Raw genomic sequence first — 26,660 nt, forward strand, 5'->3', positions numbered from 1 at the left:
CAGGTGACACAGAGAGGTTTCTAAACGAATGGAAATGCAGATGTCATCCTTGGAAAAATTAAAATATGTTGCTCTTCCCACTTTAAATATGAATCTGATGAGAAAGAGCACCTAAATGCATCAGTGACTATTGGAATAAAATAATGGAACCCTGGAATGGTTTGGGTTGGAAGGGACCTCAAAGCCCACCCAGTGCCACCCCTGCCATGGCAGGGACACCTCCCACTGTCCCAGGCTGCTCCAGCCCCAGTGTCCAACCTGGCCTTGGGCACTGCCAGGGATCCAGGGGCAGCCCCAGCTGCTCTGGGAATTCCATCCCAGCCCCTGCCCTCCCTGCCAGGGAACAATTCCTAATTCCCAGTCTCCCATCCAGCCCTGCCCTGTGTCCATTTGAAGCCATTCCCCCTTGTCCCATCACCCCAGCTCCTCAGGAATTGTCCGTCTCCAGCTTCTCTGTAGCCCCTTCAGATATTAAAAGTTGGTGTAAGACACAACCTTTTCTTCTCCATCATAAAATCCATTAAAAAAAAGAAAATCAAAAAATCTGGAATTCTGTGGCCCATCTGACTTTCTCCATTCCCTGTGTAAAAGATAAGGATGTAAGTCCACACAGCTAATTAGCAAAATAAAACTATTTTCAACATAATTAATATTTATTTTGTCTTGATATTGGGTGAGATGATCAAAGAAAATAAGATTTATTACAATATTTGTCAACAAGATACAGGAAGATTTTGTAAGGAAAACACCTTCATTGTCTCAGGCTTTTTGGAGGTAAAATGTTGTGAAAGCTTGGTTCTTACTCTGCTCACAGCTTCAGGCTAAGTTCATTACAGCATTAACATAATACTCTTCAACCTGAACTTCAAATTCTTATAAATTCCCAAATGAATGCTGACTGAATCAACAGTTGTTTATGTGGAAAAAAAAAATTAGGAAAGAACACAGGGCTGGTTTATTAAACCTCTTCCAGTTATCCAAGTTCTTCATGTGCTAAAACAAGGTCTCCCAAAAAAAATGAATGGCACTTTTTGGAATGGATTAGTAATTGGAATGACTCACTCGGGATCTTTGTCATTCCTGGTCATGTTCACCTCTGTGTTCATCAGAAGTGAATTAAATAATTCATAAATTAAATTTTAAAAAGAGACAAATCTTCCCCATATTCAGATGCAGAACTCTCTGGAACTGAATTGGATCTCAGAAATGCAAATTGGAAAAAAATATAAGGAAAATGTCAATAAATATTATTTCACACCACGGTGCAGATCCAACTTCTGGCTCAAGGGTTTGAGGAGTCACCCATTGCTGGAAGCTGGGAGGACACTCCTGGTGATGGGAACTCTTGTTTTCCTTGGAATCTGCTGTCAGTCCCTGCCGAGAGCCAGGCAACACCAATTTTGCTCTTACTCAGATTTAATGACCAGAATTTTTGCATTTTCTTCAAATGAAGTGCAGTTTTCTGGAATTCATAAACCACGAGTTGCCTTCCGCTGCTTTTGAATCCTGTTTTTTCCTACAGGGCTGGGTTTCTGTTCTCCATGAGCACATTGATGTGGGTGTGCCCAAATCTCCAGTCTGGCAAATCACCTCTTCCAGGGCCACCTGCAGATTTCTTTCTGCCTTGCCAGTTTTAGAATTTTGCTTTTTTTGGATGATTTATGCCTATTCTGAGAACTTACACTGTGAATTGTGGTGGTTCAGCACATCCCAGAGGAGCACCTCAGAATGGGCCGGGCCAGCAGAGTTACATCACATCCAGGAACTCCAGCAGTTTTCTGTCTCTTGTGGTGCTCTAAATTTGATTTTTTAAAAAAAATTCAGGGCTTCTTTGTGCTCTGGGTCAGCCTCCAAGCTGCTGTAGCTCCATCAAGTTTAGTTGTGGCTCATCTGCTCCACTGAACAGACAAATTTTGGGGTCACCTCTGTGTCCAACCTGTCGTTTACTGAACATTTCGCACTGTTTCCTCAAGAAAAAAAAAACCCAAAACCCAACCAAACAAAACAAAAAAAACGTGAGTAGGGCCAAAATTTGTCACCCTCAGGAAGATTTTGGCTGTCATTGTTGATGCAAAGACTCCTCAGCATGCCAGGAATGAAGGGAAGAGAGCATTCCCAAAAACTGCAGCTGTTCATCCTTCCCAGGGAGAAACAGAGAACTGGAGGTGTCCGGAACAGAATTCCCAATAAAAGGCTGGAGAAGGAGCCAGATATTTTAACCTTGAAAGAGTTTTTTTTTTAACCAGCTGAAAGAGGAGCTTGTTTGTCTTTTTTTTTTTTTTTTTTTTTTTTTTTTAGTGGTTTTCTGGTAGTGGCCACTCCTGGGGTTTGTGCTTCCTTCCATTTCCACACCACTCTGCCATTCCCAGTCCCACTGGTGGGATGGGGCTTTGCTAAAATCCAAAACCAAAGCCAAGGCTTCTGCATTTTCCTGGCTCCTTGCGGGAATTCCAGCCGACAGTGCCTGTCCCGTCCATGTGGGTGGGAAGAAACTGGAGCTGGAGCTTGGAAAGAACCGTGGCCAAGCGCTGACAGGAACAGCCCCCACCACCCACTGCCCACCACCCACAGCCCAACCTCCAGGACTGGCAAATTCCACCTGGGACAGACAGACAAAAGTGGCCAGGGAGGAGAAAATTCAGGAATTAGAAGTGAAGCGTGGAGCAGACTGGCAGGAAGGAACATCTACGTGGCTCCAAACAAGGAATTTTTGCACAGGGAACAGGAGAGTTCAGCTCTATTGCGATGATGTTGCCAAAAACATGAAATTAAATACACAAAAGGGGATCAGCAAAACGCGTTGAGCCAAAGGTTTTGGTTTTGTGTTACTCAAGATGATTTCTGCCCCTTTTTAAAACAGCACCCTCCGATTCACAGCGTGAAGGTTTAATTTGAGGGATTCTGCTGGAAATCCTGGTCTCCAGGTCACTCTCACTGTCTTCAAAGCATTTTCTGCCACATGGAAGAGCTTCCAGAGGGGAAGCTTCCCACCAAAGTCCCCTAGGCTGAGGTGGGCACATCTCCCTGCAGATAAAGCCTGGCCCCAACCAGAAGGACCAAGGGAAAATCTCACATAAATATTTGGGCTGGAAAAGCCCTCCAAGATCATCCCTTAGCACCCACAGCACCTCAGGAACACGCCGGGGAAACTCACTGAATTCCGCATTCCGGTGGTAGACTAGAAAGAGCTGGATGAACTGAATTTGGGGTTTCGATAGTTGAAATTTTGGCTGAGTCCCTAAAGAGCTCAAGAAATACAGAGAGAGACTTTTAAAAGGGATGGAGTGACAGGAAAAGGGAGGTTGGCTTCAATCTGCCAGAGGGCAGGATGGGATATTGGGAAAAAATTCTTCCCTGTAAGGGTGGAAAGGGGGCTGGAATGGAATTCTCAAAGAAGCTGTGGCTGCCCCTGGATCCCTGGCAGTGCCCAAGGCCAGGTTGGACACAGGAGCTTGGAACACCCTGGGACAGTGGGAGGTGTCCCTGCCATGGCAGAGAGATGGAATGAGATGACCTTTGTTGTCCCTTCCAACCCAGGCCATTCTGGAATTCCATGATTTTATGTCCTTTGGAGCCCAGGTGTGGCTGTCACACACACTAAATATTTTTCTGGATTATTTTTCCATTCATTTCCATTTCCACTGCCCTCTTAACACCTGCAGGGAGCCAGATTTCTCCCAAGAACATTCCCAAGTTGCAGTGACCAAGGTGAAACTGCTGCTACGTCTGCTCTCTTCCTGCTCATAATTCCAAGCAGGGGAGACAAAGAACCCCCTGTGCTGAGCAATTTAGGATTTTCCAGCAGTGCAGCCACCAGCTTTGCACAGTCCAGGCAGTTCAGAGCCAAGGAATCTGAGATCCATCTGGCTTTGCTCGGAACTTTCCAGAAGGGTAGCTCCTGAGTGTTCCTTGTGCTCCCAAAAATCAGGTGATGGTGATGAAAACATTCAGACTTCACTCCAGGAGGCTTCGTTGGGTTTTGTGGGTTTTGTGGGTTTTCGTTGGGTTTTGTGGACTCAGGATAAATCTCAGGAATGTTCCTTTTCTCCCTGCCTCAGGCAAAGGGCTGTATCACTCTCTGCCAGAATTATGGTGGAAATGAACAAAACTGATGGAATGGAGAGGAGATGATGACATTTTCCTTGGAGTGGGATGGATGTTTAGCAGAACCACCTTAGAGGGGGCTCCTCTAACCCTCTAGTACTGTTTCCCTTGGAAAATCTTGGGATTTCAGGAAGGATCCCACATGATCAGGACAGCGTTAAACCCATGCACAGGAACAGATTCCTAACTCTGCCTACTCTGCTGGGCCTGAAGTCAAATATTTGAGGTTTGCCACAAACCGAGCCGAAGTTTATTTACACCAGCAAAGGGCACCCAAGGAACAGTGGTGGCCTTAAATATGCACCAAGTGTTTATCAGCAGCAGATATTTACCTTAAATTTCCAGTTTGGAGAGCGGCTTCCCACAGGATCAGAGTCATGACCTCCGTGGTTTGCTCTGTCTTGTCCTCCCTCTGCACAGCACGCGCTGGGCTTTGTAGGAAAAGACAGGGGGAAAAAAACCCCATGTGCAGCATGAAATAACACCCTGGAGTATTGATGGAAATCCTCCTCCTCTGCTTCATCCCAGACCAGGAGACTCCAGAGCTCTCTGCGTTCTCACAAAACCTTTGGGTTATTAACTCCAAATCAGACTCTTTCTCATGGACGTTTTTAGTCAGGGAAAAGATGTTTCTTTGCCAACAAAGTGAGCGAGATCCCCTCGTTTTGTGGCTTCTGGCAGCTCCCACGGGCCCTTCTGGTGGTCATGGAGGAGGATTTCCTCATCTTCATGCTGGCCCAGGCGTGGCAGCACTGGAGACACACAGGACAACTTCCCTCTGGGTGGGAGGAGGGAAGGGGCAGCATCCACAGGGATCAGGGTTGGGAAAAGGATGCATTGCTGTGTTGGAGTTCTGCGTGCTGAGAATTTTAGCCTTTCTGTACAGAGAGACTCTGACTCCCAGGGGAGCACTGCATTTGACCTGAGGCCGTGGAAAAGGCTTCCATAATTCATTGATAGCACTGGGATTAGGAGGGTGGAGTTGGTGGGAAGTGTGTGATATCACAGGGTGGAAAACTTAGAGTTTGGGCAGAGGCAGGTTGTTCTTCTTTACCTTCTTCTTCCTCCTTCTCCATGGGTTTGGGTGGTTTTGTGGAATTGGATAAAAAAGTCCCCATTGCAGACTTTGAGTGATCAGTTATTGGGTTAAAAGTGAAAACAACTGAGGTGTCATTTCTTAATTGGACAGTTTATCCTTAAAAGACCTCATAACAAGAGATAGTTGGCCATTTTGTGCCTTGTTAGTGAAACGCTGCAGAACTCACTGCTGTGAGACTGTAACACAGACAAGAAACAAAAAACACCTGAGTCTGAGCGTGAACGATCGTCTCCAGTGCTTCACTCCTGACCTTGACAGAGGCAGAAAAAGGAAGCCAAAAACCAGCATTGCTGGACATGAGGAATGGCTGACCAGGATATGATCCCCAGGGGCCTGGCCACTTCTTTTAGATTCATCCTTATTTTCACATTTTCAAACAGCAAGAAAGCCTCCAGATTCTTTGGGTGATGTCAGTCTGGGGTTCCTTTTCAGACTCAGGGGCCATTTTTTCCCAAATCCTTCCAAATGAATTGGAGCACTAAAACATTTCATTATTCATTTCAAAACATGAAATTTTAGTTCATTGGAGTTTGTTCACTTGAACTTTTTAAATGATGAAGAATTCCAATATTTTATCCCTTAGACCAAACCTTACACATTATTTCATGGGATTTGCACTTCTGACCATTAATGTTTGCCTTATAGCAGGAAAGTCCAGCCTCTAGAGTATAGAAAATCATGAAATCGTGGCATGGCTTGGGTTGGAAAAGATCTTAAAGATCATCTCATTCCACCCCTGCCATGGCAGGGACACCTTCCACCGTCCCAGGCTGCTCCAAGCCCAAATGTCCAACCTGGCCGTGGCACTGCCAGGGATCCAGGGGCAGCCCCAGCTGCCCTGGGCACCCTGTGCCAGGGCCTTCCCATCCTGTCAGGGAAGGATTTTTTCCCAACATCCCACCTAAACTTGTAATTTTTCAGTGTGAAGCCATTCCCTGGGTCCTGTCCCTGCATCCCCTGGAAATTGTCTCTCTCCAGGTTTCCTGGGACTCCTCCAGGCCCTGCAAGGCCACACTGAGCTCAGCCCAAAGCTTCTCCTGTGCAGGTGAACAATGCCAGCTGTGCCAGCCTTTCCTGCCAGCAGAGCTGCTCCATCCCTCTGCTCATCCTGGAGCCTCCTCTGGGCTCTCTGCAGCAGCTCCAGCTCCTCCCTGGGCTGGGACAGGGCTGGGGCAGCTCTGCAGGTGGGCTCTCACCTGTGGGGGCACAGGGGCACAATCCCAATCCCTCTCCTGCTGCCCACCTGCTTTGGATGCAGCTCAGGAATTGTGGAAATAAGTGGATTAATATAAATATAAATATAAATATAAATATAAATATAAATATAAATATAAATAAATATAAATAATATAAATAGAAGTAGAACTAGAACTAGAACTAAACTAGAACTAGAAATAGAAATAGAAATAGAAATAGAAATATACTATAATAGTATATATTACTTTATCTAATATATATTCTTTATTCCATATTCAATATTCTATATTCTACATAGTATACGGTATTGTATATATTATATAGCATATAGTATATACTATATAATATATCAAATCCTATATAGTTTATGGATATAAATTATAATATGTGGGATTGCATCCACGGCTTGGGAAAAGCAGGGGCTGCTTTATTCCAATTACACCAACAAGGCTGGAGCAGCACAGCTTTGAGGTCAGGCTATAAATGTCCTGTGAGTGACCTCTGGGAGCTGCTGGGAGGGGAATTTTGGCTTCTGATAATGAAGATTTCCACTGGACAAACCAGTCAGGGAACTGCTGGAAAAACAGCAGCGGGAATACAACTGAGCTCAGGAATATCATGGGAAAATCTGATTTTTCCACTGTGTTCAAGTTGTTCTTGGGAACTGAGGAATGCAAAGGGCATTGTGGATTGGCAAGACCAACCCCTGAGGCAACATATCCTATAACCCTTCCCGTAAATGAGCTCTATCCTGAAAGGTTTTACCTCAAGAAGAGGGAATGGGGCTCTCCATCCCATCCAATCCCACCTCCTGGGAGCTGAGAGTTTACTTCCATGGACATTCCAGTCTGGCAGCACAGGAGCTGAGTAATGCACAGCAGCAGTGCCAGGAGTGGAACAGGCTCAGCTGGAAAGCTGGGAACAAAAAGGCAGGAATTAAAAAAAAAAAATTAGAAAAAAATAAAAATCAGAAAACCTAATAGAGTTTGGCTCCCCGAAAATCTGCATTCCTAATTCTCTTAGGAAAACCCTGTTGCAAAATGTGTTCTGTGTGTCTGCAGGGCTGGCACCTCAGTCATCCAGGGAACATTCCCAGTTTTTTGTAGACACAGGGAGAGGTCAAGTGTCCCTGGCACAAGGGAAGAGCTGGGCTCTGGCCCATGACCACACGGCCCAAGTGTGGGAAAGGCAGAGGTTTGCACAGCCTGGAACCTGCAATTCCCTTTCCCAAAATGCTGATGAACTGTGTGAGGAAAGGAATTCCTCCCTCTGGGCTCCCCGGGCGGATCCCACCCAGGGATGGAGCAATGAGGCGATGCCACACAAGGAGCCCGACTCGTCCCCACCCAAATTCCAGCTCTTCTACACCTCCCCTGGAGAATTCCCTCCCCATGGATAGGGGAATCCCCTCTGCCATGCTTCCCTCTCCTGGATTTCAGGGGAAATTCAGAGGGACCACTCTGTGCTTTCCTACATGAGCAATGGAAGCATCAGGATTTGGGGCATTTCAAGTATCAATTGCACTGAATAAAATAAAGTAAAAAATAAAAAAATACATTTAAAAAATTAAAATAAAATAAAATAAAATAAATAAAAATAAAATAAAATAAAATAAAATAAATAAAAATAAAATAAAATAAAATAAAATAAATAAAAATAAAATAAATAAAAATAAAATAAAATAAAATAAAATAAAATAAAATAAAATAAAATAAATAATAAAACAGTGAGAGGGAATTTTATACAAGCATGGAGTGATGGAATGGGGGGAAATGGTTTTAAACTGCCAGAGGGCAGGGTTAGATGGGATTTTGGGAATTAGGAATTGTTCCCTGGGAGGGTGGGGAGGGGCTGGGATGGAATTTCCAGAGCAGCTGGGGCTGCCCCTGGATCTCTGGCAGTGCCCAAGGCCAGGTTGGACACTGGGCTTGGAGCAGCCTGGGACAGTGAAAAATGTTCTTATCCATGGCAGGAGGTTGGAGGTTGGATCTTCGAGGTCCCTTCCAACCAAAACCATTCCATGATTCTCAATATTCCATTTGGTCCTCAGTGCAATGATCCCCTGTGCCAAGGGGTTGATTTTCCAGGCTCTGTGAGAAGCTGTACAAAATCCATAGAAATTTAGGTCTGTTCCAATCCCGTATGGATTGGAGCAGCTTGGGGAAGAACCGGGCCTAGAGCCAGGCCTAAATCCTGCCCCTTTCTCTGATCCAGAGTCCCCAGAAGGTCCCTCAATGGCACCAGGGGAAAAAGCTGCCAGAAAACCCCAGAAGCCTCCAGCTCCTTTGTTCTGCACCCTGGCAACATCTTGTGCCTTATTTCAAGAGCCCAATTGTGGAGCCACCTAAACCCAAAAGCTCTGGGTGCCCCCACTGCCAACACTTCCCATGGGACATTTTCCCAAATTGTCCCAACGTTGAGCTCAAGCCTCTGCTCAGACTTAAACAGTTCCTTTTCCTTTTCTTTCCTTCCCATCATCATCTTCCCCAGGGAAAACCCAGAGGGAATCATAATCTCTACAAAACATGGAAAATTTACCCAAACTTGCCCTTTTCCAGAGATACTCAAAAAGCTCCTTGGTCTGGAGACAAAGATCCCAGCTATTTCAAGGCTTTTCTCCCATCCCCATCCTTTCCTTTTTCAGCTGAACTTACCTGGCTGAAAATTCCAGCAGGAGATTAAATGGAAAAAGGCTTTCCATTCTCTTGGAACATGCCCCAAAAGAAGCTCCTGTGTCTGTGGATTCTTTTATTTTAATTTTTTTATTATTTAAGTTAATTTTTTAATTTTATAAAATAATTTTAATTTTTTTTAAATTTTTATTTTCTATATTTTTACATATAGTATAGAATTTTAAATTATAGATTGTACAGCTCAAAGACAATTTAGTTCCCTGGATCTGTTTTTTTTTTTTTTAAATTGTCTTAAAACTGATTTTTTTAAATTCACAACCTCTATTTAGAAGGGATTCATAAACATGCATTTAATTGCTAAACCACTGATGTCTGTCTAGCACTAAACATTCAGCCAGTTTAATAATGTACATTTTAAAAGCTTCCTACCTTCATTATTTATACTCCAGGGTCAATAATTATGTGTAATTCATCGCAGGATATTTTTTTTTTTCCAAACAAGTAGCAGCAGGGATAATTTCAGGTGCACTGGGTAGGTTGGCCTAAAAATTGGTTATTGGGGAGGCTGGGATGGGTTTAATGGCTTAAAATAGAAGTTTAGAGAGTTATATAAGCTGAAAAAAAAAAAATCATTGTTTGTGCATATTTGGTAAGGATGTTCTGGCCAGGAGAAGTTTTTGGGGTGAAGTTTGAAGGAGAAGGACATGAAGAACAAGAAAATGTGGAGTTACAGCAACAGTAACTACAGGGAGCATCATCAGAGAGGAGGTTTTGGAAAAAAGACCTGTAGGGAACATCCAGCTTTCTGAGGAAAGTCAGTTTGAGGGCAGAGAAAACTCTGCCATATCTGCCTGATGTAATTTCTTCTGGAATTCCACCTCCCCTACTCCGAGACCCTCCATGACCAAACCTAAGGAGCTGCTTCATTTCTCAGTGCAGAGCACTTGAGAGGCAACTCTTTTTTATAAAATTCATTCAACATCTCCCCAACATCTCTTTTTAATTTTTCTCCCCCTGTTCCATGTGGGATTTCTCCCCTGCTTCTTCCTGCCACTTTTCCAGGCCTTTTTTCCCCCCACTCAGCAAACTTGCAATCCCAAAAGTATTTGATCCAACCCTCAGACAGGAGTTCAGTCATGACAGGTCTTGTTTATTCAGTTGTGATTCAGTCGGGCTGGGCAACAAACATTCAACAGAGAGTCTGAAAATTAATGATAAGGATCAGTCTCCAAAGGAAGAAAATTCCTGCTTGGAGCCTGAGCCTTGCACGGAGGGGTCAATAAGGGAGGCTTTCAGAATCATCAAATCCCAGAATGGTTTGGGTTGGAAGGGATCTTAAAGATCTCATTCCACCCCTACCATGGCAGAGACACTTTCCACTGTCCCAGGCTGCTCCAAGCCCCAGTGTCCAGCCTGGCCTTGGGCACTGCCTGGGATCCAGGGGCAGCCACAGCTTTCCTGGGCAACCCCTGCCAGGTCCTGCCCACCCTCCCAGGGAGCAATTTCTCCCTATTTAATTGTATTTTACATTATCCTCATCGCTCTGCACCTCCTGAGACTTGTAGAGATGAGAGAAGGCTATGGGACATCCCGACCCCATGGAAGCAGATGTCACCTGGGCTGTGCCCTTCATGCTGGAGCGTTCTGTGGTCAGGAGCAGCCACAGTTTGGATAAATTGATCTGGAAACCCAAAGTCCAGCTGCCTGTGACACCCTCTGCCAGTTCCAGGCTCAGTCCAGTCCTGCTCTTAAGCTGTGACTCAGGTTTAGCTGTATGAATAATCTCAATATGTGGAAGAGGTTTTACAGTGACTTCTGTGAGCCAGAGAGAAGCTTGATAAGAGGATCCATGCTCACCCCTGAAAGAATTTTCCACCATGGTCATTGACAGAGAAACCAAGAAAGAAAGAAGGGTAAATAAGAGAAACCTGCAACTGCCTGTTCCAACAAACACTTGGTTTGTCTTTTGTGACCAATGAGAAAAGTGTAAACTTCTGAGTTTGTAAGAATGTATAAAAAACATGCATGCTAGAATAAAACCAGGTTTGAAGCCTTCTGAAAATGGAGTGTTGCTTTGTATTGTCTCAGTCTTAACTATAACATCAATAAAGTCAGTGTGTCCAGCCGTGACTCCTCAAGAAATCTGTGTGTTCAGAACATGATGAAAGCCTGATTTCTTTAAACTTTCCACCACAACTAATCAAGAAAAAAATTTACCTTGAAACCTATATTCACAAAATGGTGAAAACCAGAGATGGAGAAATATTTATTTTTTTTGTCTCTTAAGCTTGACTTTGTTCCCCAGCCTCTTTGCTGGACACGTTCCCTCTGCTCTCAGCTTGGGAGAAGACCTTGCTTCGCAAATTCAGGCTCTGCCTTCCCGTTACTCCTTTAGCAACTCCAGCCTTCCCCCATCGATTGCGGTGTTGCAATGGAGGGTGTTAATCGACTCGAAACATTTAATTAGGCCTGGTTTCAGCCCAGCATTTTATAAGCCCGGTGCTTCACCCCGCTGCTGGAACGAGCACAATGCAGCATCTTTCAAACCATGCAGAAATAATAGAATGGTTTCAGCACTGCTTTTGCAGCAGCATCAATAAAACCCCTCGAGCGTGCCCATAGCCAATGGCCAAGAGGATTCTCGGGAGCTCTTTTATCCAGGGTGAGCAGCTTTGTTCCGAAATTCCTCGCTGCCTTTTTGCTGCCTCCCTAATGACCACTTCAGTGGGCTCCCAGGAGAGTGCCTGAGTCAGAGCCAGCTCGAAAACTGCTGAGGAAACATCCTCCCTTACTGGAAATGATTCCCAGCAAACTGCCCTGCTCCATATTTAGACTGACGGAGCCGAGGGCTCGCAGCTCCTGCTGGAAAGGGATTGCCTTGGTCCAGCCAAGAGCTCTGCAAAGCTCAGGAGCAAATTTTGGTGGCCACCAGCGAGAGCTGGAGTGGGCCAGCTGACCTTGTGGAGTCTGGCCTGGGCCACAAAGGGGATGTGAGGTCCATCTTGCAATTCCAGATTGTGGGAGAGCAAATTTAGTCACTCTGGTCTGAATCTGGCCTTTCAATCTGAAGCAGTATTTTCCTTTCATATATTAAACACCAAAAACTTATTTTCCACTTATTTCTCCTCAGAGAAATAGCAAACCAGCAATTAATAAAACACTAGGATTTCTAAGGTCACTGGAGAAGAGAAAATGCCTGTCCGGTGTTATACAAAAAGAACAAAAATCTGCTTTTTTTTTTTATTCTGTTTTTCTTGCTCAGCTCAGTGTCTATTAAAGAGATAACGGTGGCTGCAAGCAAACCACAGGCAGGAAATTTTCCTTTATTTTCATGTAACGAGGAGATTTGTTGAGTCTGGGTTTGCCTAGGTAGCTGTCTAAAGCAGTTTTATTTTTAGAACTAATGAAAGATATTTACCAAGGGGGAAAAGTGACTCCCTGGACCTCCCTGTGCTTGTTCTTCATATTTAGAAAATGATACTTCCCAAAAGTCCCAGTTTTGCCCAGTTGTGTTCCCATGGCAGGGGTTGGAACCAGAGGATATTTAAGGTCTCCTCCAACCCATACCATCCAATGATTATTTGGGATTGCTTTGAAAATCCCAATGTGCAGGGGACAGGGCAGGAGAGGTGGTTGGGGGCAGCCAGTTCAGGATCCCACTTCCCTGAAAGGTCTCAAAGAGCCTCAGCTGGAAGTCCCTGTGGTTCCTAAACATCCATGAGTGCCCCAGGGAAGGGCTTTTCCTGGTCCTTCCCAGCTCCTGGTCCTGTCAGGTGTTGTTCCCTGTTTTTCCTGCATTAACCCCACTGGAGGAACCCTTCTCATCAGCTCATGGAATTTCACTTGCCTCAAGCCACTCCACAAACAGCGCCTTTGTCTCCCTCTCAGCCCCCCCAAACTCTGGAAATTATCCCTTTTTTCCTCCCCTTCCAGGAATAACCATTTTGCAAATGTAAGCATTGAGAAAACAGGGGCTGCTGTAATTAAGATCATTTCTATGCTGTAATTAAGACAATTTATCTTGTATTTTGTAAGAGGTGTCTCGCTCTGAGCAAGAGTGTCTGGGTTTGAAATTGGATTAGAAATCCAGGTTGCTCAATTCCAAGAGGTTGGAAGGATGGAGACCTCTCCAGGTCTAAAAGGAAGTTTGAGCTTAATTTGGGGTCTAGACCTAGTAAATTCACTCCTGGATCTTTTCCACAACAGCCGAGTGAACAAATCTGGGAATGAAGCAAGGCAGTGGGGTAAGGTAGGATAAAGTCTGAAGACATCTGGAAAACATGAAGGCAATGAGTCAGGGGAGCAGAAAAGCCTCACTGCTGCCTTGACTGAGTTCAATTCCGCTCCTGCCTGTGCCACAGGGTCCCTGCCTGATGTCTCTGAGGATTTATCCCAAGTCCTGAATTCCTCATTTTCCACACCCCAAACTGAAGGCCTGGTGGTTGCCCCAGTGTTGAAACCCAAAATTTCAATCAGATTTCAGATGTTCTTGGTATCAGTGAGAAGAAGACTGAAAAATAAAACTCTTAGGAATGGAAAATCCAAAATTCTAAATGTTCTGCCACAGTGGAGATGGGCCAAAGGCCGGAGTGGATGTTCTTGTAGGTGTTTTAAAAAAAGGGTGTTGCAACCTCTTCTTCCAGCAGGGCACAAGGGGTTAAAAAACCCTCTTTTTGGAGCCCCTTCCAGGCCACCTTACCACAGGAAAGGCAATGAGGAAACTGATAGCCTCTATCTGCAGAGCAGGCTCTGGGTTGTGCAACAAGCAACGCCTGGACTCACACTTCAGGCTGAGGGCAGAGCTCAACTCCTCATTATTTGTGTGCAGCCCATCCTGTGCTGGAGGAAACAGCAGCTCAGGAAAAAAAAAAAAAAAAAAGAAAAAACAGCTTTGAAAGCTGTCATGAGGCAGCACAGAAAGGCCACGAATAAAAGTTGCACAAGTCTCTGAAAATGTCCAGTTTCTGATCCTGGACTTTGCAACCTTAACAAAGTTCTTTTAATTACCGAGGGGTTTGTTTGTTTGTTTGTTTGAGGAGGGTGATTGCTTTCAGTCATGCAAGCAGGTCAGCAGCTAATTATTTCCAGGATGCATCCAAAGGGAGGGATGATCCTGCCTGGCTGGGTTGGTGTTGGAACCCTGGCTGCTGAGAATTCCAGACTTTCTGTGCTGCCAGGCCCTGACCCCCAGGAGAACACTGCACTGACCTGAGGCCCTGGAGAAGCTTCCAAAATGGAATGACAGAACTGGGATTGTGGGGTGGAGTTTGAACAGAAGTGTGTAATATCACAGGGTGGGAAACTCAGAGTTTAAGGGTTTAGGATGCAGCAATAGATATAAAGCAAGATGGAGGTTTTAGGGCAGAGACTAATCCTTCTTCTTCCTTCTTCACGGGTTTGGGTGGCATTTGTAATTAGACAAATAAGTCCACATTGCAGACTTTGAGTAATTAGTTATTAAGTTAAAAATAAAAACAATTTCAGTTTCGTTTCTTAATTAAATACTTTAACCCTAAGAAAACCTTGTAACAAAAACTAAATAACTGTTCTGTAGCTTATTAGTAAAAAACAACAGAACTCACTGCTGTGAGGCTGTAACATAAATAAGATGAAATGAACATCTAAATCTAAACATAAACTATCATCTCAAATACCTTCAATCCCACTCTCAACAAAAAATAAATTAAAAACAAAAAAAAAAAAAAAAAAAAACAACAACAAAAAAAAAAAAACCAAAACACAAACCAACAGGTTTGGATCACATAAAACAGGAACAAAGACCTGGTCCATGGGGGAGGTGGAACCCCACACTGCATCCCTGTGGTTAAACCTCTCCTTCCCCACACTCTCCTCTCCCAAAAAGTCCAAACTTCGCTCTGGGAAAGTCCTACTTGGCACAGGCCCAGACCTGACCAGGGAGTTTGTGAGGAGTACATTAAGAGGAGCAAACTACAAGGCAGCCCTGGGCCCTGGGCTGGAAACACAGCAGAGTTTGTGCTGCTCAGGAAGTTCAGGGCACAGCCCCAGCTCCACCTGGTGACTCCTGACTTCCAGATAATTCTGTATTCCTGGGATCTGTGCTGGAGCTGCCCCTTCAGCTCCTAGAAATAATCCCTGAGGGGGATCCAGCTACTTCCAGAAGATATTTTCCATAGGTGGAAGGGACCAGAGGGACAGGACTGGTTTACTGTGCCCTGTGCTCCATCCCAGCAGGCTCGGGATTCCCTGACCCCGCACAGCAGGGAACAGCAATTCCCTCAGTCTTGTTCCCTAAACACCCTCAGAGGGGCTGCAAACAGCCTGGGTGGGCCAAACTCCTGCTTCCAGCAGGACAAGGCACAAAAAAACACAGGGAGATGGCTGAAGCATCCAAGAGCTGCAAGGGAATGCAGGGAGATCCCAGGGAATGCAGAGATCCCAAAGGGAATGCAAAGAGATCCAAAGGAATGCAGAGAGATCCCAGGGAATGGAGAGAGGAATGCAGAGAGATCCCAGGGAATGGAGAGAGATCCAATGGAATGCAGAGAGATCCAAGGAGATGCAGAGATCCAGGGGAATGCAGAGAGATCCCAGGGAATGCAGAGAGATCCCTGTCACCATTCAAAAGACAAAATGGACTTGGAATTATGGAATCCCAGAATGGTTTGGGTTGGAAGGGACCTTAAAGATCATCTCCCCACCCCTGCCATGGCAGGGACACCTCCCACTGTCCCAGGCTGCTCCAAGCCCCAGTGTCCAACCTGGCCTTGGGCACTGCCAGGGATCCAGGAGCAGCCCCAGGGGCTCTGGGCACCCTGTGCCAGGGCCTCAGCACCTTCTAAGAATTTCTTCCTAATATCCCATCCAACCCTTGCTGACATGCAACCTAAAATCCCAGGGGTGGCAGCCAGAAGGTCCCCAGGAACTCGTGCTTCCACGGGAATTCCAGTGGATGGGACACTCAGAGAGTGGATGGGGAGAGGGGTCTTCCATCTTCACCCAAACTTGTGTCCAGGGGCAGGACAACAGCACAGCAGCACAAGGACACCCTCCACCACACCTCCTGAATGGTGCTGAGGAGACAGGAACAAAATCTGGGAGAGACCCAGCCTGTGGAGCCCAAAAGCTCCTGAAGTCACAGGAAACAGGCAGTGGGAGCCTGGTGTGATAAACAGACCAGATAAAGCCACAGCCACAAGAGGGTGATTCCTTATCAGACATACCAACACCTGCCCAGAATCCCCAAATCCCAAATCCCTGAGGCTGGAAAAGCCCTCCCAGCCCATGGAGTCCCACCTTGTCCCCAGCCCAAAGCTCTGAGTGCCACCTCCAGGGGACACCTGCAGGGATGGGCACTCCAAAGCTCCCTGGGCAGCCCCTGGCAGGGCCTGAGCAGCCTTTCCATGGGGAAATTCCTGCTGCTGTCCAAGCTGAGCCTCTCCTTCTTACAGGAAGGAGAGAAGGAAAAAGGGCCAGAGGAAAGGCTAAAGCTGTGTTTGTTCAGAAGGAAGTCATCCTGAATTTTTATCTGTTGGAATCCAAAACGTAGGGAACTCTCAGAACTGTGGGCCTGGAAACCAAAGCTTAGAATTAAACCCAGGATTTGAGCTGAGACCTTGGAAAAGGCTCCCAGAGTGAGGTGCTAAAAGGGAGAATATGGATTTGTAGTCTAAAGCAGAGACTCGTTAAGTTAAGGAAAGTTTAGAGTTTTAGAGCTTAAGATACAGAAAAAATAAAAGCAGTTCCAGAGGGGAACAAGGAGTTCAGAATGCAGCACTGTGGGTTTGTGTGCCAGAACATGATTGGCCAAGAGAGCTCACACTGTGACATGGGTCCATAAGATGAAATATTTAAGGATTGGGTCACAAACATAAATATCCTTGTTGGCAGTGTTTTATTGGTCAATAAATCCTTAAAAAGTCTTGTAACTGAGGGTCTTGTGACCTTCAGAACCGTGCAGTGAAGATGTGAGCTGAACTCATCTTTTCTGTCTGTGTAAATGATAAGAACAATAAATCACATCGTCTAAAAAACTCAGAAGTCCCATCTCTAAATAATACAAAATTCCTTCAAAAACCCCCATATTTATCCTTTAAAGCATTCTCTGGGCAGGCTGCTTGGTGACCAGGGCAGTTCATTTGTTGCCTTATTATGGATTTGGGAGTGTTCAGTGTTGGTCCATCAGTAAAAATGAGATTGAATGTTCTTCCTGTTGGGTTCAGCCATTTGATGGATGGACAATTATTCCATTTTCTCATTTGCTGAAATGACCTAATCACCTACTCAGGAACAAATTGTGCCTTCAGTTGTTGTTTTACATGACCTGGTCACGTTTTTTTGGTGGGGGTTTTTTTGTTTTCGTTTTTTGTTTTGTTTTGGTTTGGTTTTTTTGTACTGAAGTGAATTTGCTTTGTCTAATTGAGAGTTTTCAGAAATCCTCTGACAACTCTTAAGATGAAAACTCTGAGCTTGATTCTCTCATCTCTCACCTGTCTGGACAAATTGGTTCACTTGTTTACACCCTGGTCTTGGATAAAACCAAATGCTTAACAAAAAACAATCAAAATCTGATATAATGACAAATGTTTTCTATTCCTATTTATTTCACATTTTAAAACTTTGTTCTTTCAGATGACATAATTGACTCAGAGTCCTCACACTTAAAAAAGCTCTTGGCAGAGAGAGTATAACACATTCAAGTCAAATAAAATAAAGAGGAAATAATGGTTTTAATAATCTATAAAATGAAACTGCATTTCTCAGATCTTTTAGCTCAAAAATCATTTAATTCCAACCCCCCCTGGCATGGGCAGGGAAACCTTCCACCAGCCCAGGCTGCTCCAAGCCCTGTCCAAGCTGGCCTTGGACACTTCCAGTGATATCCACAACTTCCCTAGACAAAGTTCAGGTTTATAAAGTAACCACACCTTTCTCAGGGATGTGTCCATAAATTCCCAAGTGGAGCAGGAGAAAAGCCTGTCAAAACCAGCAGTGCTGGTTCCAAAACATCTCAGAGAACCCATCCTCATGGATCCTCAGCTCCCAGTGCTGCAAGAACATGGACACACCAAAACCCTGCTGTTTTCTCCCTCCTCGGGCCTTGGCACGAGCACAGGACTTTTTGTGCCATGTAAAAACATCCAGGCTTTAATTGGCCCTATCCTGAGAGTCCCAGAAAAGTGCATTTCCCTTTCACTTCAAAGCATCCCCCACTTTGCTGGAGCTGATTTTCTTCCTGCTCCACTGCCTTGCCCAAAATCAAGACGTCGAGCTCAATCACTCTCCAGCTGCAGCAAGGAAAACAGATTCCATTACCTGCTGGAACTGGGTTAACCCCAGGTATAGGCTGGATTTTTTGGGTTGATTTTGTCGGGTTTTTTTTTCTTTTTCCTGGGCTGGAAATTATCCATTACCGCATAATAAAACGGAAATTGAAAGCAGTTCCCTTTCCCTTTGCTCCTAAAAATTGGTGTTTCAGCTCCGGGGAGGAATTCATGGGCCCAATCATAAAGCCTGAGTGTAGCTGCTCTCTAATTAAATTGGAGCAGCTCTATTTTCCAGCAGCAAGTCTATTCCTTGGAATGAACCTCCACGCTGGGGATCTGAGCAGTTCCAATTAGGAGAGTTCTGCTTTGAGCTCTCCCAAGCCCAAACACACAGCGTGGCATTGTGCCCTCGGCCATTAAACTGGAAATACAACCCCCTTTCTTGGTGCTTCAAATAAGCTCCAGGAGATGCCTTTCCTGGAAGTTTGAAGTCTCATTCTTCACATCAGGTTGTGCTAAATTGGTGATTTCCGTGAGTTTTTGATGGAATTAGCAGAGTGGGGTGTGCCCATTTTGATTAAATGGTTCCATGCCCCGTTTTGTTGGGTTTAATTGCTGCAGTAATCAGGGGCTCTCTCGGAGCTCTTCTCACAGGAGACCACGCAGGACACTCTGATTCCTCAAAACCAGCACCCACTTTTTCCTGCCTTGCATTCCCTGGCATTCCCACTCTGCTGAGGTAATAAATTGCTCCATAAATTTAAGAGGAACTGATCATAATTGTGGAGAGAAATGTATGAGAAGACCATTAAGAAAATCAAGCCAGACCCTCCTGTACTTGGCCTTCCTTGCCATGCAATATCCCAGATGAATGGCACACTTTAATGACCAGCTAATTAAAATTTAATGGACTTGCCATTTCTACTGTCTGTGCTTTATTTGAGCTCAAGGTACAGCCTCCATCTCCACTTAATCTGGCTGCCTTGAGGGATGTTTTCCATTCAGTAAAGTGACCTAGAACATGTATTTGCTGCTGTTGCTGATAAAAATAAGTTGTTAAAACCAAAACCATGGATTTTTCAACTCTTTCCTTCTATTTGTTATTGTTGCTGTTCCAGTCACCTCTTCCCTCCCTCCTTAATTCCTCCAAAATCCTGTTCTCCTGTAGAAGGAGGAGAAATTATTTTTAAAACCCCCCAGAACAACCCAGTGAGTGCTGTGCAAGTGATTAGACAGGAATTCCTATTAATAGGAATTGCATTGCTAATTTGAGTAACCCCTCATTATCATTATGTATTAATTATCACAGCTCTGCCATTGAGGGCTGATATCAAGCTCTGACAGCAGCAATTCCCTGAGCACAGCTTGTGGTTGCTGACTGTGATCAGGGCTCAGCACATTCCTGATTCCTGAGAGATGTGGGGTGGCTGAAGCTGCTGGAACCCCTCCTATGGAAATTCAGTGGGAAAATAAGAATTTGGAGTGGAGTCACAGCAAAGAATTGCTGCTGCCAGGACCTGGGAACGAATCCAAGCTGGAATCAAGGTATGGGTGTTCTTCTTTTGTTGGTGGGATGGATATCACTCAGGAAAGCAAATCCCAGAGGACTGAACTCTCCTTTTACCACCCCCAGGTGACTCTGGATGGCCAAGCCAGGGAGCAGCAAAGCTCATCCCCTCTGGCAATGGAGTGACACGGGGGGTGACACCAGATTCCTCACCAGGGAGCAGCTTGACCCTCCTGCCCCTTGAGCTCCTCCATCCTGACACCAAAACAGCTCCAAAAACTTACTGGACAGCAAAATCCCCTTATCCCAACTGATCCAAGGGCAGACAGGGCTCCAGAGATGTCCTGGAGCTCACACTCCAAGGATGGCCCTCAGCTTTTGGGAAGTTGTGGGCACTGCTGAGGTTTCTTCCTTTGGCCTCTCACAGAAACTTCATTTTTCACATTTTTAACATCTAGAATTGTTCACATTTTAAACCTTATTTTTTTCACATTTTTAACCTCACAGAAACTTCATTTTTCACATTTTTCACATTTTTTTACCCATGTTTGTTGTGCCTTGCTTTGGGTTGTGTCCACAAGCAGCTGGAAATTAAACTCCTGCTGCATGTGGGGCTCAGCCAGAGCTTTTCTGCTTATTTAGAATACTCAGGCTCACTTCTGAATTAATTCTGTGAAACTACACTTTTAGATAAGTTTCAGATAAGCTCCAAATATCTTGCATTGTGTCCAAGGTGGCTGCATAACTCCAGAGCACTGGTGCTGCAGGAAGCCTGTGATTTATTTACAGCAGGAAAAGCAACCATGTGGAATAATAATTAATCATTTACATTAAACCTGTATTATTATCCAAAATATTTTAGCAGTACAACACTGTGCTTCCCTTATATTTTTTTGCCTTCTGGCCTGGGTACAATAAAAACAATTGTTCAAAACACAGCAAAAGTGAGGTTATATCAGTCTGTGAGCTGCAGTATCCATAGAAAGATGTTTTCCAGTCAGAAAACCCAACAGTCATTCATTCATTCCTTGCAAATTCCAGCAAACACCTTAGAGGCCTCTTTGTAATCCAGTCAGTGTTTTGTTGACCTGGAATCCTCCAGGGAATGCCATAAATCCATATAACGTGTGCTACCATTTCTGTCTGGGTCCTGGACTGAACTGGGAATGTGTTTCAAAATCACACAGGAGCTGCCCAGTTCTCTGTGGGTCACAGACATAAAAAGCAGCTCAGATCCATTAATTAATTCCACAAAGGCCTCTCAGTATTGCCACAATTCAATCAACTGCTTGACTTTAAGCACGGGCTTGGATTTCATTGGCATGAGCAGGATTTAACCACGTTTAAACTTGAGCACGCACCCAAAGCGTCGTCCTGCTGGCCAGGAAAGCAACCTGGATCCCCCTGGGATTGATCCAGCTGGGGGTGAGCTGATGGAGCAGCTCCTGGGGCTTCTGCTGGAGAGAGCTGGACCTGCTCCAGCCCAGAGACCCCCATGCCCAGTGTGGGGATCAGGAGAGGGATTGGGATTGGTGTTTATTGGGATTTATAGGGATTTATTTGGATTAGGATTTATTGGGATTTATCGGGATTTATTGGGATTGGGATTGGGATTAGGATTGGGATTGTGTCCCTGTGCCCCCAGAGGTGAGAGCCCACCTGCAGAGCTGCCCCAGCCCTGTCCCAGCCCAGGGAGGAGCTGGAGCTGCTGCAGAGAGCCCAGAGGAGGCTCCAGGATGAGCAGAGGGATGGAGCAGCTCTGCTGGGAGGAAAGGCTGGCACAGCTGGCATTGTTCACCTGCACAGGAGAAGCTTTGGGCTGAGCTCAGTGTGGCCTTGCAGGGCCTGGAGGAGCCCCAGGAAACCTGGAGAGAGACAATTTCCAGGGCATGGAGGGACAGGACAAGGAGGAATGGCCTCAAACTGACATAAATAGAATTAATTTGGATATTGGGAAGAAATTCCTGGCTGTGAGGGTGGGGAGGCCCTGGAAATTATTTCCCAGAGCAGTTGGGGCTGCCCCTGGATCCCTGGCAGTGCCCAAGGCCAGGTTGGACACTGGGGCTTGGAGCAGCCTGGGACAGTGGAAGGTATCCCTGCCATGGCAGGGTGGGAACTAAACGATCTTTGATGTCCCTTCCAACTGAAACCATTCTATGATTGTTTCTAATTCAGATCCATGGATTTCTGCCCATGGATTTCTGTCTATCCCTGGATAAGTCCCCACTCCTGAGCTCCAGCTGCCTCCCAAACACCCTTCTGAGCTGGAATCTCACACACAGAGGCCCCACATGACGGTAAAACCTCTCAGTCATCTTTTCTCAGACCAAACAGTTCTGCCTGGATCCCTGCCCTGACAAGCAGGGTTCACAGAGTTTTGGGAAACCCACTTTTTTTTTTCCAGGATGGCAGAATATCATTGCTTTTCCAGGCAAAACCGAACACATTTATGAGTCTGGCATGTTGGTCTGGAGAATGTGGTTTTGACAAAGCAGAATATCAAAAGGAAAATAAAACAGCCAAACCCCCTCTGTGGGGTACTTGTCTCCAGTAGGTAATCATCAGTGACCCTCAGCACACTCCCTAAATGGTTTCCATGCTTTTCCTCATAAGCACTTTGGAAAATTCCCATTTGTGGCTCTGCATAAAGCAGGATCTCCCTGAAAGAGCTGCAGCGAAAATGACATTCACTGCTCTTTCTGCATTCTTCCCATTTATTCCTTAAAACGCCCCAGGCTCTCCAGTGAGGGAAGCATCCTCCCCTCCAGCACCTCTTTTCCTGCATGAAACACCTTCCCAAGAAGTTGAAGAAGGAATCTGTAGATCCCAAGCGGTGTTAGCTGGAGCAGCAGTGGCATACTCAAGCACAGAGTCTGCTTATTCAGCCTTTCTATCCCCAGTTTCTCAGGCTTTCCCATGAATTTTTGTATTTTTGTGCCGGTTCTCAGCTTCTTTTTCCTGCCTCTTTCAAGCTCAGCATTGAAGACACTTGAGACGGAATTTCACGTTCAAGCTTAGATGTTTATTATTTCTTATCTATATTACAAGTCATGAGTTCTACAGCATTTCACTAACAAGGCACAAAATGGCAAACTATCTTTCTCTCCAAGGCCTTTTAAGGGTAAAGTGTCCAATTAAGAAATGACACCTCAATTATTTTCACTTTTAACCCAATACCCAACCACCCATGCCCGCAATGGGGACTTTTTTATCCAATTCCACAAAACCACCCAAACCCATGGAGAAGGAGGTGAAGGAGGAGGAGCAGCCTCCACCCGAAAACCTCCATCCTGCTTTATATCTATTGCTGCATCCTAAACCCTTAAACTCTGAGTTTCCCACCCTGTGATATCACACACTTCTGCTCAAACTCCACCCCCACAATCCCAGTTCTGTCATTCCATTTTGGGATCCTTCTCCACGGCCTCAGGTCAAATACAGCATTTTCTTTTGGGTCTCTGCCCTTCAACACAGACAGTTTAAAATTCTCAGCAGCCGGGGTTCCAACATTTTGCACTACAGTGGCTCCAGGAGTGTTTGAATTTCCTGGACAGGCTTTGGATACAAAACTCCCTCAGGTCTGGGCGTGGAATTCACCCTCCTGGGGATTAACAGCAGTGACAAAGGAGAATTTTTCCACAGCTACTGAGGGGGTTATTCCTTGGATTCTGGATCAAATGGGACATTAGCATTACCACGGGAATGGGCAAGGAACTGCTGAGGAAATGTCCATGAATTTCCCATCTGAATGATCACTGCGTAGCGCAACATAAATGTCATAAATCACCTCCCTTAATCTTGAGCAGAAGTGACTGCTCTGAAAGGAGCCTTTTGTCCAAGGCCCAGCGGGTTTGAGATGTGAAGAAAGGACTCATAAAAAAAAGGGAGAAAATTTCCTTGAAACGGGAGTTTGGCTTTGACCCTCCGAGAGCAGCAGCCTGGTGAAATATCTGAAGGGTATTTTGTTTTTTATGGAGCAATAAACCACAGTGAGCTTCGAGCCTGTGGTGTCCCAGAGAAATTGCTGGGCCTGGAAATCACATGGCTGAGCGAGTGGCACGGCAGAAATGTCTGGCACCGCACCCAAACTCGCGAGACAAATGAGAGAAGAAAGGAGAATTTCTTACACAAGTGGAACCCAATTAATGTCAAAAAAAACCTTGTCAGATTTATGGTTCAATTTGTCTCGGGGAAAAGTGCAGGACTGACCCTTTCTTGTACTTTCTGGGTGAGTTCATTAAGAAATTCACTGGTTAAGTCTGTTTTACAGTCAGGGGCACATCCGCAGTTCTAAATCCAAGTCAAGGGTGGAGCTGGAGTGGCAGAACTGCTAAAAACACAGGAATTATTGGATCAATCACTCCAGAGATCCAGGTGATCAACTAAATTGATTGATTCATTGATTATCTGCATTGATCCAGAACTAAAATCAACAGCAGATCTGGAGATTTAAGAGGGACAAAAGAGGGTCCAAAGCCTTCTGAAGGCCACAAAGTGTGATTTGTTTCAGAGTCTGCCCATTTCTTGGGCTGCGTATCAGAGAATTAATTAGGTTGGAAAAGACCTCTGGGATCATCAATCCCGACCTTTCTATGCTTATTTAAACCACTTGATAGCCCAATATCTCTTTTGGGGTTTTATGCTGTCAACCACTTAAATCCCTGAGTAATTTTGATCCCATGTTTGGACAATCTCATCTAAGATGCAAAATTAATGAACGCTAAACATTTCCAGAGACCAGCAGAGGTGTATTTACGTATTTTCTTAAAAATACTTTTCTGCAAAAGTCGTGGATTTTTCACAGAATAAAAAGAAAAAACAAAGGATTTGTGAAAAGGAATCTAAAAACAGTTTAATTCTTCACTTCATGCAAAGGGTGCTAAGGGTCAAAGGGAGCAAATCCCCGGAATAAAATGAATTTGGGTAAATAACTCAGCATTTCCACATCACTTCCTCTGTTTAACTTTTCCTGCAGGAGTGCTGGAATTGCTAGGCATTCTTATTATTGTAACACCCCAGTGGTGCCTGGACTGGTTCACTTGGAGAAGGATAATTGTTTTCTTTCAGTGTAATTACTGGCACGGGTTGTATTTGATCACTCTTCAATACTTTCTTCTCTTTTGGAGAAGTTCCTTGTAAAGTTTTATGGACTCTGTTTTAATTGTCCCTGCTTGGTTCTAGGTTGATTGGTTTGATTCATTTCTTTCCAGTTTGGGAGGGTGGTGTTTTTTTTTTTTTTGTTTTGTTTTTTTTTTTTGGCTTTTTTTTTTTTTTTTTTTTTTTTTTTGCTTTTAATGGAGGATTGGTTTTGGGCTCTGATTCTCTGATTTCACACAGTTGCACCTTTACAATTGTTCTGAAGTTGTTCAAAATTGCTACATTTAGAATAGTTTGGGTTGGAAAAATAAACTTAAAGATCATTTAATTCCAACCCCCAGCACCTTCCACTATCCCAGTTCCTTCAAGCTCGTCCACTCTTGACCTGGGAGATTTCCAGGGAACCAGGGGTAGCCACAGCTTCTCTAGGAATTTTTTTCCAGGGTCTCACCACCCTTAAAATAAAAAAGGAAAACAAGGAAATAAGCATCAGGCATGGGGAACCACAGGAGATTTCCAGTTTAAGGTGCAGGGTTTGGATCCTTCCCCACTTTACCTCTCTGTCACTTCCCATGAGAATCTGCTTTCCTGGGATGGATCACCTGAAGAAACAAGGACCCAATCCCAAATCTTCCAAAATTATGAAGAATCTTATCAAAATGTCTGTGACAACCTTTGACAACTTTTTCTGAAGCCCTCAGAGCAGGTGCTTTGGGAAAAGCTCAACTTCCCCCCAGCCTCCCAGGAGGAGAAACCAAAGGAGCCAGGAGTGAAGGAATTTTGAGGTCATGTGTCTTTTTCCCTGAAAAATAGCTCATGGAACACCAACTTGCTTCCCCAGGAGATGAGAGCCAAAGGAATACTGAGCTCCTGCCAAGGTTTAGCAATCCCTTCCTTTGAGTTATGGTGCTTGGAGGTCAGGGATGGGGAGCAGTCACAAGGACATGACACTTTTAAGATCCAGTTAATTATTTCTGGCGCTTTATTAGGAATAAAATCAGGGAGCTGGATGTCATTAGGAAGGAGAGCATTTATCTATATTTGACTGCCAGAACACTCCCTTATAGATCTGGCAAGTTGCAGGGTGTCACACTTCGGAAACCTCTTCCATGCAAGCTCAAAAGTTATTTTTAGAACTTCCTTACAATTTATGACAGATTTGTGCTTCCTGTTTTTCCTTCAGAGTTGGCTCAGAGCGGTGCCCTGAACCCAAAAGCAGATGGACATTGTCAGTCCTGTGAGCAGCCCCTGGAATTCGCTGGAACCTTTGGGAGAGCTGCTGAGCTCCACCTAAGATCAGCTGCACTTGTGGAAAACATTCCATCCCTGGAAGTGCTCAAGGACAGGTTGTGACACCTCAGGTTTGAGCTTTTCTATTTTTCAGATTCTGTGCTGCTTCAGTGTGCAGTTCTGAGCTTCATATGAGGGGATGGTGAGCTCTCTTCACAAAGCAGGGAGACAAAACAATTCCTTCTCCAGCTGGGAATGATTTCTTTATTATAACTATACTATAATATATTAATATACTATTTAAAGGAGACACTAAAACTACAAACCTACTTTTCTAAGTACCATATCTAACTCATTCACAACTCGTGACCCTCTCTCGATGGTCCAGCCACAGGTGGGTTGGATTGGCCATCAGCTCAAACAATCCTCACCAGAATCCAACCAAGCAATCACCCCAGGTAAACAATTCTCCAAACACATTCCACATGGGAAAAACAAGGAGCAGAAATAGAAATTGTTTTCTCTTTCTTTCCTCTGTGCACCTCTAT

At 44.8% G+C, this 26,660-nt stretch overlaps 1 long non-coding RNA gene across 1 annotated transcript in view; it reads left to right on the top strand.

Moving 5' to 3' along the window:
* The first annotated feature begins 3,395 nt into the window (after positions 1–3,395).
* The window catches only part of LOC137468135 (uncharacterized), a 232,988-nt gene continuing 209,723 nt past the window's right edge, over positions 3,396–26,660 (top strand). Inside the window, exon 1 of the long non-coding RNA XR_010995772.1 lies at positions 3,396–3,437. This is a non-coding gene — a long non-coding RNA (uncharacterized lncRNA). The remainder of the gene's footprint in view (positions 3,438–26,660) is intronic.

Source organism: Anomalospiza imberbis, chromosome 2 (assembly GCF_031753505.1).
Source record: "Anomalospiza imberbis isolate Cuckoo-Finch-1a 21T00152 chromosome 2, ASM3175350v1, whole genome shotgun sequence".
Lineage (NCBI taxonomy): Eukaryota > Metazoa > Chordata > Aves > Passeriformes > Viduidae > Anomalospiza > Anomalospiza imberbis.